Source organism: Vidua chalybeata, chromosome 5 (assembly GCF_026979565.1).
Source record: "Vidua chalybeata isolate OUT-0048 chromosome 5, bVidCha1 merged haplotype, whole genome shotgun sequence".
Lineage (NCBI taxonomy): Eukaryota > Metazoa > Chordata > Aves > Passeriformes > Viduidae > Vidua > Vidua chalybeata.
The window spans coordinates 70,240,248-70,256,415 of record NC_071534.1 but is presented as its reverse complement, the minus strand read 5'-3'; the positions used below and the strand labels follow the sequence as shown (position 1 = coordinate 70,256,415).

Genomic DNA, 16,168 nt, shown 5'->3' with positions numbered 1-16,168 from the left:
TGACATTAATGAAGTCCCCTGTTCTTGGCAATGAAAAAGAGTTTGAAAGGATGAGGGGAAATCAGTTTAATGATTCTAAATCAGTGCATTATTTAAACATATATTAAAATTATTTTGTCTATTTCATCTAAAATTTAAGATCCTCCACCAAAAAACTCCTCAGAACACTTTCCTTTTTCTCCAGTCACTGGCTTGGTGTTAGAGGAAAAAGCTTCAGTGGGATTTTATCCAGACTGGATTTTTCTGGGTTGGTTGTAGCTATGCTCTTAGGGTGGAATAATTCATGGCAAAAGATGTCTGATAAACCTTTCACCTTTTTTTACCTTTCACATCTTTTTTAGATGTTTTTCTTGGTCATTTTTTGCATTCATGTAGATCACTGGCACAGTGGCTTCACTTGCTCCTGTTGGAGAAGACTTCAATGTGTGTAAATACATTTTTGTGCAGTGCAAGGGAGATAATGAACTTTAAATAACTTTATTTGAGTTCTGCTGGAGTGCCACCCCCAGGGGATGTGAAATAGGAAATTCTGTTTCTCTGCTTGGATTGGAAATCCTTGAATTCCTTGTTTTATACCACGGGTGATGTTTGCTCTGCATTCAGAGTGGAGTTTCTGTGGTACCAAGCCTTGTCTTCTCATTCTAACTCCTTATTTGTGAGGTAAAATCCTCTGCTTTTCCAAGTTGTCATCCACTTTGTCATCAAGGTAAATTTTCATCTCTCTCCCACACAAAAAAGTGCTGTTCCAGCTCTGAGAGGAGTGAACTCTGTGTTCCAAACCTGACATGGAATTTCTTCAGAGAGGTGGAGATTTCAGAGTGAAAACCTGGACAAGCAGAGGGGTCACAGCTCCTGCAATCCCACCTTCCTTCACTGGGGTCACCTGGGAGCTTCTGTGCTGGGAATTTTGAAAATTGGGATGGAAATAGACCTTTTTTTTTTAAAAAAAAAGAAGCTCTGGAAATGACAGCACATGGAAAGAGGCTGGTTTGTTGTTCCTCAACTTGTCCTGATTTCAGTGGAAGGTGCACAGAGACAGAGCTTGGGCTGCTCAGCAGAGGGGATTTCGGAACAGGAGGTGGGGTGGGAGCAAGTGGAGCTCGGAGAATTCATGTCAGGATGAAGAAATGTTCAATCCGAGTCTGTCACCTGTGACAAAGAATGCTAATTACAATCTCAGATCATCCCCACATCAAATAAGCACACTTTGAAAACACTTCAGTTATGCCTATGTGGTATTTCTGCCTGTTGCATCATGGAGTGTCAGAGCTCATCTCGATGATTAATTGGCTTTTTGATTATTTAGCCTTTTCAATTAGAAGCTTCATATTTGTGTTCTTCAGTGCTGCTGAAAAAACAATGCAGACGTTGATAATAAAGGGAGATGACAACAGAACAGATTAGTGTCAGCACAGTGTGCTCCTTATGGAGAAAATTATCCATATTCAGTGCCAGATGAAGCCTGTCAATTATAAAATATTTCAGTGACTGAGGGAAGATGCTCAACCTTTACAGGGTATTAATACAGGACAAAATAACTGTGCACAAGTGACAGCTGCGATAGTAAAACATCAACAATTCTATTCTCAGGGGGAATAACTGTTCATAAATTTGGTTTATGTGCTAAAAACCTTTTGATACTTCCCCAAAACCCAGCAATTCCCCGAACAGCTGCCAGTGTTTCTAGGTCAAAGATAGCACATAAGCTATTAGTTATTACATGCTCCACAGCAGCAGAGCAATAGCAGAGAGTTTAACAAAGCAGTTAAAGAACAGCCTTGCCCTGCTCTGCATCTGACTGGGGTGTGCAGCTGTGATTTAGGTTCCCATGTGGAGCTTGGAAGGGAATTTGTCACTGTTTTTCATTGTCCACCCAGGGGACGAAGGTGGTTCTTGACTACAGCAAAACTCAGAGGTAAAACAGGGCTGAAGTCACTGAGTTTTTGTGCCCCAGGCTGTGTTAATTATTTACTTACAAGTGCAAGGTCCTGCACAAGGGTCAGGGCAATCCAAGCACAAATCCAGGCTGAGGGGAGAAAAGGATGGAGAGCAGCCCTGGGGGAAGGACTTGGGGATATTGATGAAGGAGAAGCTGGACATGCCCTGGCCATGAGCATTGGGATCCAGAAGCCCCAGTGGGCAGCAGGGGAGGGAATTCTGTCTCTGTGCCCCACTCAGGTGAGACCCCACCTGCAGAACTGCCCCAGCCCTGGGGACAACAGCAGCAGCACCTGGAGCTGCTGGAGAGAGCCCAGAGGACATGGAGCTGCTGCAGGGCTGGAGTCAGGCTGGGGATGCTCACCTGGAGATGAGAAGGATCCAGGGAGAGCTTCCAGCACATTCCAGGCCCTAAAGGGGCTCCAGGAGAGCTGCAGAGGGACTGGGGACAAGGCCTGCAGGGACAGGACACAGGGAATGGCTCCCACTGCCAGAGGGCAGGGATGGATGGGATCTTGGGAATTGGGAATTCCTGGCTGGGCTGGAATTGCCAGAGCAGCTGGGGCTGCCCCTGCATCCCTGGAATGTCCAAGGCCAGGCTGGACACTGGGGCTGGAGCAGCCTGGGACAGTGGGAGGTGTCCCTGCCATGGCAGGGGTGGCACTGGGTGATCCTGGTGGTCTTTTCTAACCCAAACCATTCTGTGACTCTCTAAGGAGAAAATAAATCTGTTTTAGAACCGATAAGAGCCCCAGTGTGAAATCAGAGCCCTTTTCCAGGGAAGGCCATTCCTGCCCTGTGTGCCACATGCTCAGGATCTCTGTCCTTACTCATGCACTTCCCTGTAACTGAAGCTGTTCCATTTCTGGTGTTTATAGGAAAAATTGTTGATGTCTTCACTCCCTTGTCCCTCTAATTCCAGTGGAGAGGTGCAGTATTTTTGCCTGGTTTCAGTGCCAGTTCCAACCCCCAGTGTCCATAGACTTTCTTCATAACCAGCTCTGTATCTCCAGTGTCCCTTTGCTGTGCAGTTCCAGCCCCCACCAACACTTGCACACAATTTCCATGCAGAGCAGACGACATCCCAGTTTTCCTTCACCCCTTGGCTTTTGCTTTACAACATTTCTTATGAAGGGCACATGGCCCTCTCCTGCTTCTCGCTGTATATTTGGCATCACACAGACACTCAGTGAGCTGTGTCTGCTCCTGCTCTATCTCTGAGACTGATGGGACTCCCCAGTTCCAATTTCCTCCAGCAAGCCCAGCTATTTTCATGTTGCACTGCTTCCTAATGCTAATATGCATCATTAGGAGGATCCTGCCCCAAGTCATGGCAGCAGAAGGAAATTAATTTTAATACCCTGCTGTATGACACAACTACTTAGTTTATCAGTGTGAATGAGCAAGATATGGATCCCCATATTAATCATAATATTTTCCACTGGAGCCAAGTTTCTGTGCTCCTGTGTTTCCTAGAAATACTTTTGAGTGTTGAGCAGTTTGGTGTGAATGTGGTTGTGGGGTGAGGCAATAGGATTATCCTGGAGCACGAATCTCAGAGAGCTGGGAAGGGGCTGAGCCTGGAGCAAAGGAGGCTCAGGGGGGACCTTGTGGCTCTGCACAAGTCCCTGGCAGGAGGGGACAGCCGGGGGGGTCGGGCTGTGCTCCAGGGAACAGGGACAGGAGGAGAGGGAACAGCCTGAGGCTGGGCCAGGGGAGGTTTGGAAACTGGGAAAATTCCTTTCCTGGAAAGGGCTGTGCAGCCCTGGCAGAGATGGAGTCCCCATCCCTGGAGGGATTTAAACAACCTGAAGATGAGACACTTGGGGCTTGCTGGTGGCCTTGATAATCTCAGAGATCATCAGATTTCAGATTCCCAACCTAGAAAATTCCATGATTCTGCCATTCTGCAGGAATGTTCCTGGCCCATTCCACAGCCCCCACACAGCCTTGTGGTGGGGCTGTGGAGTGGGCCAGGAACTGTCAGAGCAGTGAGTTCTAGGCTGTTAAAGGTGTGGTGAATCCAAGGTAACACTGAAACCTCCGAATTCCTACAGAATGGCAGAATTGTGGAATTTTCTAGGTTGGAAATCTGAAATCTGATGATCTCTGAGATCATCAAGGCCACCAGCAAGCCACCAGCATATCCCCAAGTGTCTCATCTTCAGGTTGTTTGAATCCCTCCAGGGACGGGGACTCCATCTCTGCCAGGGCTGCACAGCCCTTTTAGGAAAGCAATTGAATAGAAAAAGCCTTGTGGTGGGGCTGTGGTGGCCTTTGTGTGGGGACATTGCTGCTCCACAGAGGGCTCAGTGCCAGATCCCAGCCTGGGGATGCAGACTAAATTCAGGAAATGTTGATGCACTTCTCTGCATCCGTTTTTCCCCTGCCTTAAATGTCGAGGAAGGATTTGCAAGTCCCAAGCTCGGCACTTAATTTGGGGATTCTGCTTTCCATGGAGGCTGTCAAGGAGCATTAACCTTAAGGTAGGATGAGCACACAGAGCACAAAGCTCTGAGCTGATGGCACATTCTATCCCAGGTGTTAAATGGTATTATCCATCCTGCTTGCTACAGTAAATAGGATTTTGCTATTATGATGTGTCAGGATTTTCAGAGAAATCAAATTTACTAGACACTAAACTGCCATCCTCACTGCTGAGCAGCTTTATTCTGGGATCTTGTATTCATCCTAATCCTGTTGGTAGGAAATGCTTATACCAATTGTGTGTGGAAATTATAACTTAATGATCTCTTCCTTATTCTATTCAAGGCTTAGGATGGCCCAACATGCTCTGCAGTGATAGCCCCAGTGCTGAGCAGAGGAGCTGATCTGCAGCTTCCCAGCCAGGAATTGGCTTTTGTGGGAGTTGCTCATCAGCACAAGTGCTCAGGTGCCAGCCCCACATTTGTTCAGATGCTTCAGAGCCTTGTTTACCTTTTCAGATCCCAACAAGTCAGTAATCAGAAGCTTTTTGCTGGGCTTTTTGTAAAGTGGAGTTTGCAAGATGTAGATAGCAGAGGGGGGACTGGTACAAAGCAGGATAATAACCACAAACATTTTCGTTCCCTACAAGGTAATTTAGCAATTTAAAGGGTTTATTTTTTGTTTCTATTTGTGTTCAGTTATCAGTCTGTTTACTCTTCGTGATCTCACGTGGCTGTAGCAGCGAGAATTCCACAAGCAGAGGATGATTCTGCTCTCACCTCTCAGAGTGTTTAGAAGTGTGTATTTGCCAGAGCAAACATGTTTACTCTCCCCACATTTGTGTGCATTCCTTCACACGTTCCAAAACCAGCTAGCAGGGATGTAGGTGCATGTTTGGAGACTTGAGGCTGGATCCAGCCAAGTAGGAAATTATTTTGGCTGATGAGCACTTAGGAAGGAGGCAGGGACAGCTCAACAAACCTGGTGTCTTGTTCCCATGAAGGCATGGAATTACTCCAATATTCCCTAAATATCCGTGGTTTGAAAGAAAATAGTTCCATCATTCCCACTCTGCTCCTATTTTTGAGATACTCTCGGTGTTTGTGTCCTGTTTCTATTTGCCTGGCTCTATTTCTCTTTCTGTATCAAATAAATAAATGTATATATGCACCCACATGCACAGAGTCAATACTTTAACTCTATTTCCAAGCACTTTTCCAATAGAAGCAATAAAATACATTACAGCTTCCATGTGATGAATTCCACTGACTGCCATATCACCTCATTGTTAATGAATTGTGTTATTTCTGTGGAGTTAGTGGGGCCTGTTCCTTTTTAAATGGATATTCAGCTGCCACAGCGACTTCTTGCAGCTCTCCCAAATCGCTGCGGTGGGAGACCTGAGGAGAAAATCAAGATATATTAATTTCTCATTTTGTACTTGGGCCAAGAGACTTCTCTGTGTCTCAGCTCATGTGCTGCACCAGGGAGATAAAAGTAGGAGTTCATCAGACTTTCCCAGTGCTTTGTATTTCCACATTGCTCCTGAAAAACCACCCTTTTTAGCACTGACCAGAGCGTAATGTTTTTGTCAGTTTAGCATAATAAAGCTGTCAACCCACCCTGTGATCTTGCCAACATTAGAAAATTCCTCGTTTCAGATTTCGTTCTGTTTGGGGGACAGAGCTTTTGTTGAATTGCTTCTTGCCTGGCAGGTTGAGATTAGGAAACTTGCTACCAATTACAATATCTGAAACCTCCACCTGATTGACAGCCCGGGCTGGAGTGTTGGATTTAATGCTCTGCCTCCATATCTTGCCCAGCCACAATCATTATTCTGAACAATTGGGTCTCAGCCTTGATTTCATTTTTTTCCTCCTCATAATCTTCTATTTACCCTTTCTGACTAAGTAGCTGTTTATTATTAAACATGCATTTTTCCCCCGAGTGCACCAAAAATGCAGAGTTTCATGTTTGCTATGGAAAAGACCTGCTTCAGTCTCATCTTTCACTATCACATATCCAATCAATAGCAAGGCTGAAATGCTGCTTAATAACAAAATGAGGAGTTGTTCCACGCTGAATAGCAGCTATTGATGTTTCTCTAAATGTTTGTATATAGATTATTTTGCATTATATATGTGTGTCTTTATAGACAACAAAAAAAACCCCATGATAACAAATATTCCAGGATTTTTCCTGCTGTGCACTAAGACAACTGATAACTTTTAACGTGGAACCACAGTTTCATACAGGTTGTTGGAGTTTTTTATTTCTCCAGTATGTGCTGGAGAAGAAAAAAGAAAAGGTTTAGACAGGTTTCTGATCATTTTGTAGTTTCAGTTCAGGGAAAAATAAGACTTAATTCCATGTTTTTGTTTTGGAAGAATCAGCACAAGTCCAAGGGGTGATGGTATCTGGGTGGAAACTGGTAACTCAGAGCCCTTGTGTTTATAGAATCACAGATTAATGTGGGTTGGAAGGCACCTAAAAGCTCATCCAGCTCCACCCCCTGCCATGGGCAGGGACACCTTCCACTATCCCAGGTTACCCCAAACAATCTGGGAATGTTCCCCTGGAGAAGGGAAGGATCCAGGGAGAGCTTCCAGCACATTCCAGGCCCTAAAGGGGCTCCAGGAGAGCTGCAGAGGGACTGGGGCCAAGGCCTGCAGGGACAGGACACAGGGAATGGCTCCCACTGCCAGAGGGCAGGGCTGGATGGGATCTTGGGAATTGGGAATTCCTGGCTGGGCTGGAATTGCCAGAGCAGCTGGGGCTGCCCCTGCATCCCTGGAATGTCCAAGGCCAGGCTGGACACTGGGGCTGGAGCAGCCTGGGACAGTGAAATCCCAGTGAAGCCAAGTTTATCCATCACCAGTCACTTTTTGAGTCAAAATTCCAGCATTTCCTCAGCCCCCCTGGTGATTGTGGGGTTTTTTTGAGTGTAGCTTCATCTGAGCTTTTCCCCTTCTCCTTCTTACGGAGCAAAGAAAAGCTGTCACGAGAGGGAAGCGTTTTAAATAGGCAAAAAGGACCAAATGGAAGGAGTTTTTTGAATGTTAAAAGCTGTGTTTATCGCTTTGCATGGGATATGGCAAAATGTTTTAACATATGGGGAGTTAATGAATAAGCAGCTTTTGCTTCACCCGGGTCTGTTCCCTCCTCCCACCATCTTCCCATCACAAGCTGAAGTTTGGGAACAAATACTGTGCTACGTTAATGTTGGATTAAAGCAACCTTCGGGGAGGATTTCTTAGTTGAGGTAACATAATTAGAAATGATTACAACTCTAAATTGAAGTGACCATTCCCCTGTGCTGGCCCTGCTGAGGGACATCAAATCAGAGGGGCTGGAGCGTGTCCAGGTCCAAGGAATGGAGCTGGGAAGGGTCTGGAGAGGCTGAGGGAGCTGGGAAGGGGCTGAGCCTGGAGCAAAGGAGGCTCAGGGGGGACCTTGTGGCTCTGCACAAGTCCCTGACAAGAGGGGACATCCTAAACCTTCCCATCCTCCCCTTTCACGGGATCATGGAACGGTTTGGGTGAGAAGGGAATTGAAGGATCACCCAGTGCCACCCCGTGCCACAGACAGGGACATCTTCCACCATCCCAGGGTGCTCCAAGCCCTGTCCAACCTGGCCTTGGAATAAAGACAGGGTTTGAGTGATGGGAGCATTCCCCAGCCCCACTGAGGGGATGGAGAGGGTCCAGGGAATGGAGCTGGGAAGGGGCTGGAGAGGCTGAGGGAGCTGGGAAGGGGCTGAGCCTGGAGCAAAGGAGGCTCAGGGGGGACCTTGTGGCTCTGCACAAGTCCCTGCCAGGAGGGGACAGCCAGGGGGGTCGGGCTGTGCTCCAGGGAACAGGGACAGGAGGAGAGGGAACGGCCTCAGGCTGGGTTGGGGAGGCTCAGGGTGGATTTTGGGAAAATTCCTTCCTGGAAAGGGCTGCCCACCCTGGCAGAGGTGGAGTGCCCATTCCTGGAGGGATTTCAAAGCCCTGTGCATGTGGCACTTGGGGGCCTGGCAGTGATGTCCTTGGCAGTGCTGGGAATGGTTGGACTGGATGACCTCAGAGGGGTTTTCCAACCTTAATGATTTACTGATTAGAGGAAAACAGTCCCTTTTTGCCTAAGCATTAGTTAGTAATTATTCTCATTAGAGAGCAATAATGTTTATGAGAAAATATGCCTTTTTTTAAATTGTAAATAATCCTGCAAACCCAATGGCTGAAATAATGGAATCATAAGAACACTCTTCCTTTATTACAGGAAGACTCACTGCCTTCATTTTCACTGCTGTCACTCTGAGTGATATTTTAATTTTTCCTGCCCCTAAAAATAGTCCAGTCCCATAACTGATAGATAAATTAGAGAATCCCCAGGAAATGCTGCTCAGTGTTTCTATTTGCCAGCACAATAAATGCAGAAGGCAATAAATGTCCTCTTACATCAAGAGGAGGCGGGTAATGAGTAAATGATGGGAAAAGGGATTTAGAAAATAAATGATCATTCCAATCTAAGTTGAAAAACAATTTATTAATAACTTGGCCTTCAGTGGGAGAGAGGGATCTGTGCAGCCAGAGGAGATGGAGGTGGACCACTGACAGCGATGGATTTTTGGGAAGTTGATTTAGGTTTATGAACAATGAGCTGTGACTTAGACCCAGCTTTTTCCATATGAATTTTGCTGGTTCACCATTGTGTTACAGGGAAAAAAAAAAAAAAAAAAAAAAAAAAAAAAAAAAAAAAAAAGATGTAATTTTTGTTTCTGTAATTTAAACACAGAGGATGCTGGGTTTGGGGAAAGCTTTGTTTAAAGGATACAGCTTTTACAATGCTTGAGGAAATCTGGGTTCTGCACCACGTCCTGCTCTGAGTTTATCATTTTTTCACCTCATTTTGTTGTGCTTTTATGTGCAGGACGTCAAGCCCTGCTCAGGAGCAGTTGTGTCCAGTGGTAATATCCTTAAATTCAGGGAGAGTCCGGCCACAGTGAGAGCTGAACCAAAATCCTGGCATGTGACCCCAGTGCAGAGAGAAGAGAGCTGCACTGTGGGAAGTGGATTGGTAGAGAATTCCCAAAGCCTGACAGGAAGCTCACACAGTGTGCAGCTGTATGCAAACCTTGAGATGAGAAATGCTGGCTTAGAAATGCCCTGGAATGGGACAGACATTGCTGAGAGAGAAATGGAACTGGAAACAAGTTTCAAAGGGTGGCCTTGCAAATCAGACTGGAGACTTTGGAGAAATAGAACTGTGAAAGATGCGTTGCAGTAGGACCCACGAGGGGTGATTTTAGAGCATTGGCTTTAAGGCATCGACAGCATGGTGTGGCTAAAGCTGACAGACCAAGAAACTCTTACAATGTGTTTTAATTAAGAAATAATTGGCTTCTGGTTGTGGTGGTGTGAATTATGACATCTGTATTGTGTCACCCTTCACGTGAGACTGAAAATGGAATAATAAATGGAATAAAACACCTCTCAGCTGCCCCATCTCTGGGTCAGAAAAGAGCTTAATCCGACACTGCACCAGCTCTTTCTAACATTATTTGTGACACAGATCCCAGCTTTGGCCAGGCTTGGCCACAGGAATGAAAGTTTAAGTAAAGGTTTTTCTTTTGCCTTGAGAATTCTCTACAAAAACCAAAGTTCTGTATTTTTCTGTGTTTTGTGAGACTCCCTTGAAACTGAAACACTGAATTTAACACTGGGAGAAGAGAATTCTCATTAAAGATGATCAGAGGGAGTTGTAGGAAGAAAATGGCAGAAAATAGGAGAGACTAGAGAAAATCAGTAATGGACTTGGTGGCAAGCCTAGTGACAGCTTCTTTGCAGCCAAATTTTTGCTTTAAAGAGCAAAACCAATTGGTCTTGGGCACTGCAAATTTCCTTCAAAATCTCTGACCCCCTAATCTTTCAGGAGAGATGAGATGGCATCAATTTCTGTATTTGTGAGATCCTCCTGGAAAAAATAACGTGCCATTTTTACACTAAACCTTGCAAGGTGGAAGTTTCTTCTCTTTTTTTATTCTGATTTAACTTTTTTCCACCCTCTTTGCGGGTTCTGTGTCTGCCACCAGCTCGATGTGGAATAGGCCCAGCTCTGCTCAGCTGGGCTCCTCGTTGGTCTTGGTTTTAATTGGGAATTTGACAGAGCAGAAGTGGCTGAACCCTCAGAGCTGGGGACAGAAATGACCCTTTTAAATCAGAAATGCTGGTGCTGATGGCATGTTCAGCCCCTCCAGTGTGTCAGGGAGAAATGAAAATTCCTAGATCTCACTCCTTTGGAACCAAAAGCATTTTCATACCTGAGAGCTGGGACTTTTCAATGCAGATCTATTCACATGCATATTGCTGTGCCTCTAAAGGCCTTTCCTTTTGAAACAGGGGAGCACAATCATGTGTTTGGAATCAGGAGATGCTCTCCTGCCACCTCAGAAGTCTTGAATTTTTTCCCCCCATGTCAGGGAGTTTAACCCTTTGCAGGCCAGAATCACTCAGGGAATTTATGCACAGGGGAAACAGCAAAGCAGAGCTGTGGTAATTAGGAATCAAATCCAAATGAACCATAGCAGAGGAGTTCAAACATTTGTCTGATTCTCAGAAGAGAGTTATGATTGTTTTCAATGTCTTACCTTTTTCATATCTGTTCAGAGATTTTTTTTTTCTGCCACAAAAATTGTCTATTTATCAACTTAAATCTCAAAGAAGATATTCTCTGCTTCCCACAGTCTGAGACAATAATGCAGAATATTTTCTGTTGTTTGGTTCCATATGTGTTTTTAAAAGCACTGCAGATAATTTTTGTTCCATGCCAGCTCTGATGTCTGTTCATGCCAAGCTTCCTATGGATTTCAGGAGTTCAGAGAATCGTGGAATCAGAATGGTTTGGGTTGGAAAAGACCTCAAAGCTCATCCAGTTCCAACCCCACAGATCCTTCCACTGTCCCAGGCTGCTCCAAGTCCTGTCCAGCCTGGCCTTGGACATTCCAGGGATGCAGGGGCAGCCCCAGCTGCTCTGGCAATTCCAGCCCAGGGCCTCACTGGAACTGCTTCTGTTTCATCCTTGGGGAAAATCCCCATTTTTTCACTGCCTCTCTTCAGCAGGCAAGAGAAGAGCAGTGGAACCATCCAGATATTGAATGAATTCTCTGATAAATTCTGTACAAAGAGGCAGCACACAATTCATTATTTATCCAGAGACATGAGTTAAAATGTGCAATCTTTTCCTGTAACCATTTTATTCAGCAACTTGTGAGGGCGTGATTTTGAATGGTTATTTACTCATTTCTGGCACTCCTTGTCTGACATGTGTGCATCCTACTTCCCTTTTTGGATCAGATTCCAGCTTTTAAGATGAGGAATTGTTGTTTGTCATATTGGGCAGCCCCTGTTTCACGTGGATTGGCTGTGCAGTGCAGTGAAACACCAAAATGCAGGTTACAAAAGTGAATATTAGGGACTGTTCTGGGTTAGATCTAAATAACTCATGCATCAATTTTCAGCAAACCCCACTCTGTGGTATTTCCACACACTGGATGTGTGTGTGGGTTTTTGGGATTACAGCAACAATAGGAAGATTTTCCCTCCTTTTCTCATTCCCATCTCCTGCAGGTTTCCAGTTTCTAGAGCTTTGCATTCAGCAGATAAAGCTGGAAGAGGACACAACATACAAAAAAAAAAAAAAAAACCCACAAAAAAACCCACCTTTTTGGAAGCTCTGGATTGCCTTTGTAAAGAGGAAGAGGGGAGGGAATTCTGCCCCTGTGCTCAGGTGAGACCCCACCTGCAGAGCTGCCCCAGCCCTGGGGACAACAGCAGCAGCACCTGGAGCTGCTGGAGAGAGCCCAGAGGAATCCATGGAGCTGCTGCAGGGCTGGGAGAGCTGGGGGTGCTCACCTGGAGAGGAGAAGGATCCAGGGAGAGCTTCCAGCACATTCCAGGCCCTAAAGGGGCTCCAGGAGAGCTGCAGAGGGACTGGGGACAAGGCCTGCAGGGACAGGACACAGGGAATGGCTCCCACTGCCAGAGGGCAGGGATGGATGGGATCTTGGCAATTGGGAATTCCTGGCTGGGCTGGAATTGCCAGAGCAGCTGGGGCTGCCCCTGCATCCCTGGAATGTCCAAGGAAAGGCTGGAGCAGCCTGGGACAGTGGGAGGTGTCCCTGCCATGGCAGGGGTGGAATGAGATGAGCTTCAAGGTCCCTTCCAACCCAAACCATCCTGTTATTCTTTAAGAAGAAAATCAAAGTTGTTTTGGCATGGAAGGAGAGCCCCAGTGTGAAATCAGGGATACCATTCCCTGTGTGCCAGAGCTCAGGAGCTCTGTCCTTACTCTGTGCACTTCCCTGTAGCTGAAACTGTTCCATTTGCTGTCTTTAAATCAAAAACTGTTGATATATTTTCTCCCATGTCCCTCTCATTCCTCTGAATAGGTGCAGTATTTTTTGACTTCACACTTCCAAATAATTCCTTGCCAGCCGAGCACGCCCCGTGAAATAAATCCAGCCCAGAGTGTATTCCTTACACCTCTCAAAGAGCTTTCATGAGCCTCCTTACTTCTGAAGAGTTTCTGCTGCTCCTGTCACTGAATGTTTTGGAAACTTTCTTTAATTATCTGTTTAAAATAATGCACAGAACGCTGATGGTTTGAGAAGCTCTTGTGGCTGAGCAGGCAGGAGCTTTTCAGTGGGATCTCAGCTGAGCAAAACAAAATAATGCTGTGTATAGGTGAGATGAGTTATTGGATAATAGTAGAGGTTGGGCTTCCTTTTGTTAGAAAATGTGCAGAAATTGGGTTTTTTAAAGGCTTTTGAAAAAGCAGTAAATGACCCTTTTAAATTCAGAAAACATCAGTGAAATTTTTTCTTTGAATTGTTGCCATGAAGTGACAAGAGATTATTTCAGGTACTTGTAAAATTGAAAGAACTTCATGAAAACCTGAAAAATCCTTACAAGACCTGTGCTTTTATATTGGAAAATCAGGTGTAAAGTGCTGTGTGTGTTTGTACCATGCAGCATGTGGGATATTTTTGAAGTGGGAGTTTTACCAGTGGTTGACAGAACAAGGATTTAGTGCAAGTGTTTGAGGGGACCTTTGATGTCTTTTTACTGCAGTAGTTGATGCAATTAAAAGTTTTCAGACATGTGAACCTCTTTTTATGTGACTGAGTTTACTGGCAGTGTTTTAATCCTCTTCTTGCCCGGGATTTAAGAATTTGAAGACAAAGTTAATGGGAAGTTTCAGGGTACAGGTGCCATAAATACAGTTCCTGCTGGCAGGAGTTCCTGGCTGTGCACAGGACAACCCCAAAAATCCCACCCTGTGCCTGAGAGCGTTGTCCCTATGAGGTGATTCCAGATTTTATAGTAGCAAAAGGGATGTTTCTCCTGGAGCTGCCCAGATCAAAGATGTGGGGGCTTTTGAGAATCACTTCTGTACTTGGAGGGAGAAAAAGGAGAAAAAATATTGATTATATCAAGCTCATCCTCAATGCTCTCGTGCTTTATAAAGTGAAATACAAAAATCCAAATTTACAAGTATTTCCATATGTTATCAGACAGCTGGGGAATCAATACAGAGATGGAATTTATCCAGCTGGACCTGTTGCTGTGAGGAGTGAAGGAGAATTTTAAATGAAATGGTTGTGTTTGTGGCTTTTTGAAAGAGCTACAATGTGGAATTCTTCTCTGAGTTGTGAGGTGTTATATGGGCATAACACAAGTCTGTAACAGAGCATTTGGGGGTCTAAATTATGGTGTCTTTGTAAATCTCAGAGTGGTTTGGGTTGGGAGGGACCTTAAAGCCCATCCAGTTCCATGGCAGGGACACTTTCCACTATCCCAGAGTGCTCCAAGCCCCATCCAACCTGGCCTTGGACACTTCCAAGGGTGAACCCCATCCTAAAAGACAAATTCCAGGATGGGCACAGGGACTGGCAGACCTTTTATAACCCTACACAGGAATTTCCTACAGGGAAATATTGAATTCACTGATTTTACTACAAGAAATGCCTGTGGTAGGGGAACAGTGAATTCACAAAGTGAATTCACAAAAACAACTGAAAGTCTGTTCAGGCCAAGCAGGGAAAAAGTGAAATGTCTGGAGAAATGCAGGTGTGCAGCACAGTGGAACACTTGGAATGGGAAGGAAAAATAAAGGTTACAGTGGGAAAAAAAATCCATCTGTAGGACAGAACATCCCCCAAATAGCTGTGGGATGGCTGAAATGCAGAATAACAGCTCTGGCTTCAGTGATGCACTGTGGGAGGGAGATGGAAATGGCCAGTGGGAATAAACAGAACCCATGAGGAATGCAGGAAAAAGGAGCCCAGGAAACAGTGGGAATCATCTTCAGAGGTCACAAAACACAGATACAAATTAGGAAGGTTTGTAGGAGTCTGTGTTTGAATTATTTGGCCTCGTGTGTCATCCAGCTGTAGGAATTAGGTGGATTTTGCCTTATTGAGAGCAATGCTGTGAGTTTTTAAACTTCCAGATCAATGTGTTTGGTGCTGATAATTCCACTGTGTCACGCTTTCATTCTCCTAGGTCCTGGATTTATTCTGAGCAGGTTTTTAGGGAGAGCCCACCTGCCTTAGTTGTGGCTGCTTTTCCTTGAGGAGGCAGTTCCCGAGCTCAGTGGGTCTGCTGGGATCCACTCTTGGGAAAGCACTGCAAAATTCTCCCATTCCTTTGATTTAAACATGCTCAGAGCTCGTTTCCTTTCTTGCTTCACTAAATTAAATATGAGCAGAGTTCTCCATCTAATCTGAGTGTAAAATGCAGTTTTCTTGGATTCAGGTGCTTACCACTCATCCAAACACCTCCATTGTTTTTCATCAGGGATTTTTAATATCCTCAGCATTTTTGTTGTACCAGTGCTGATTCCTCCTCACTGCTCTCACCTGGTGTTCAAAGCAGCTGCCAGAGACCATCCTTGAAGTTTTTTAGTTGCTTCACCATCACCAAAACCTGTTATTGATCTGTAGATTTTTACAGTTTGGCTTTTGTTGTAGCAGCATCAGCTGCCAGTCAGTTGGTATCAGATTTTCTGCCTTTTCTTGTGGCTGTTTTCACTTGGATCATGAACTTTGCACAGTGAAAAGCCTGCTCTTCATATTCACCCCCTCTTTGCTCTCCTGCTGATCCCAACCATCAAAATATCACCTGACAGGGAGACCAAAATTCAAGATTATTTGTGGCAGCAACATTCAAAGAAGTTCATTGCTCTGACCAAATGCTGAAGTGGTTTTGAATATCAAACTCATCCTATTTGGATACTGCAGCTCATAATTCCACAAAATGAGAATTTGATCTGATTGATCAAGCTGGTTCCTGAGGAAAGTTTTCACAAATACCAGCTCAAAAAAAAAAAAAAAAACCCACAGACAAAACTTTTTAAGGCAGCGAGAGAAACAGCAACAAGCCTGTGCCATGACATTGTTTCCAGGGCTGTTGGATTGAGAGAGACAGAATATTTTAGATTTTTTTTTTTTTTCTGGAACTTTATTTGTGGTCTCTCTCGGGCTGGCATGTGAGTGTTATTTGTGCTTTTCAAAAAATGGTAATCTTGCACTCATTATGGCCTGAGGCAGCCAATCTCAGGCAGCAGTGATGGGGGAGATCTAATAAACAGAGCTAAACCCAGCCATTTTCCATTGATTTGAAAGAAGACAGAGCTAATCTGTGATTCTTTCTGTTGGGCTTCTGCCACAAGATGAATTTCACCTCCAGCTGCAGAGCAGATTGCATATCTACAAGCCAAAAGAGATTTTCACCCTGATAGCAGATCCGAATTTCCATAT

General features: G+C 44.9%; 1 protein-coding gene across 5 annotated transcripts in view; it reads left to right on the top strand.

Moving 5' to 3' along the window:
- CHCHD3 (coiled-coil-helix-coiled-coil-helix domain containing 3) overlaps positions 1-16,168 on the top strand; it is a 130,985-nt gene that overhangs the window by 78,562 nt on the left and 36,255 nt on the right. The gene's annotated exons all lie outside the window — the stretch shown is intronic.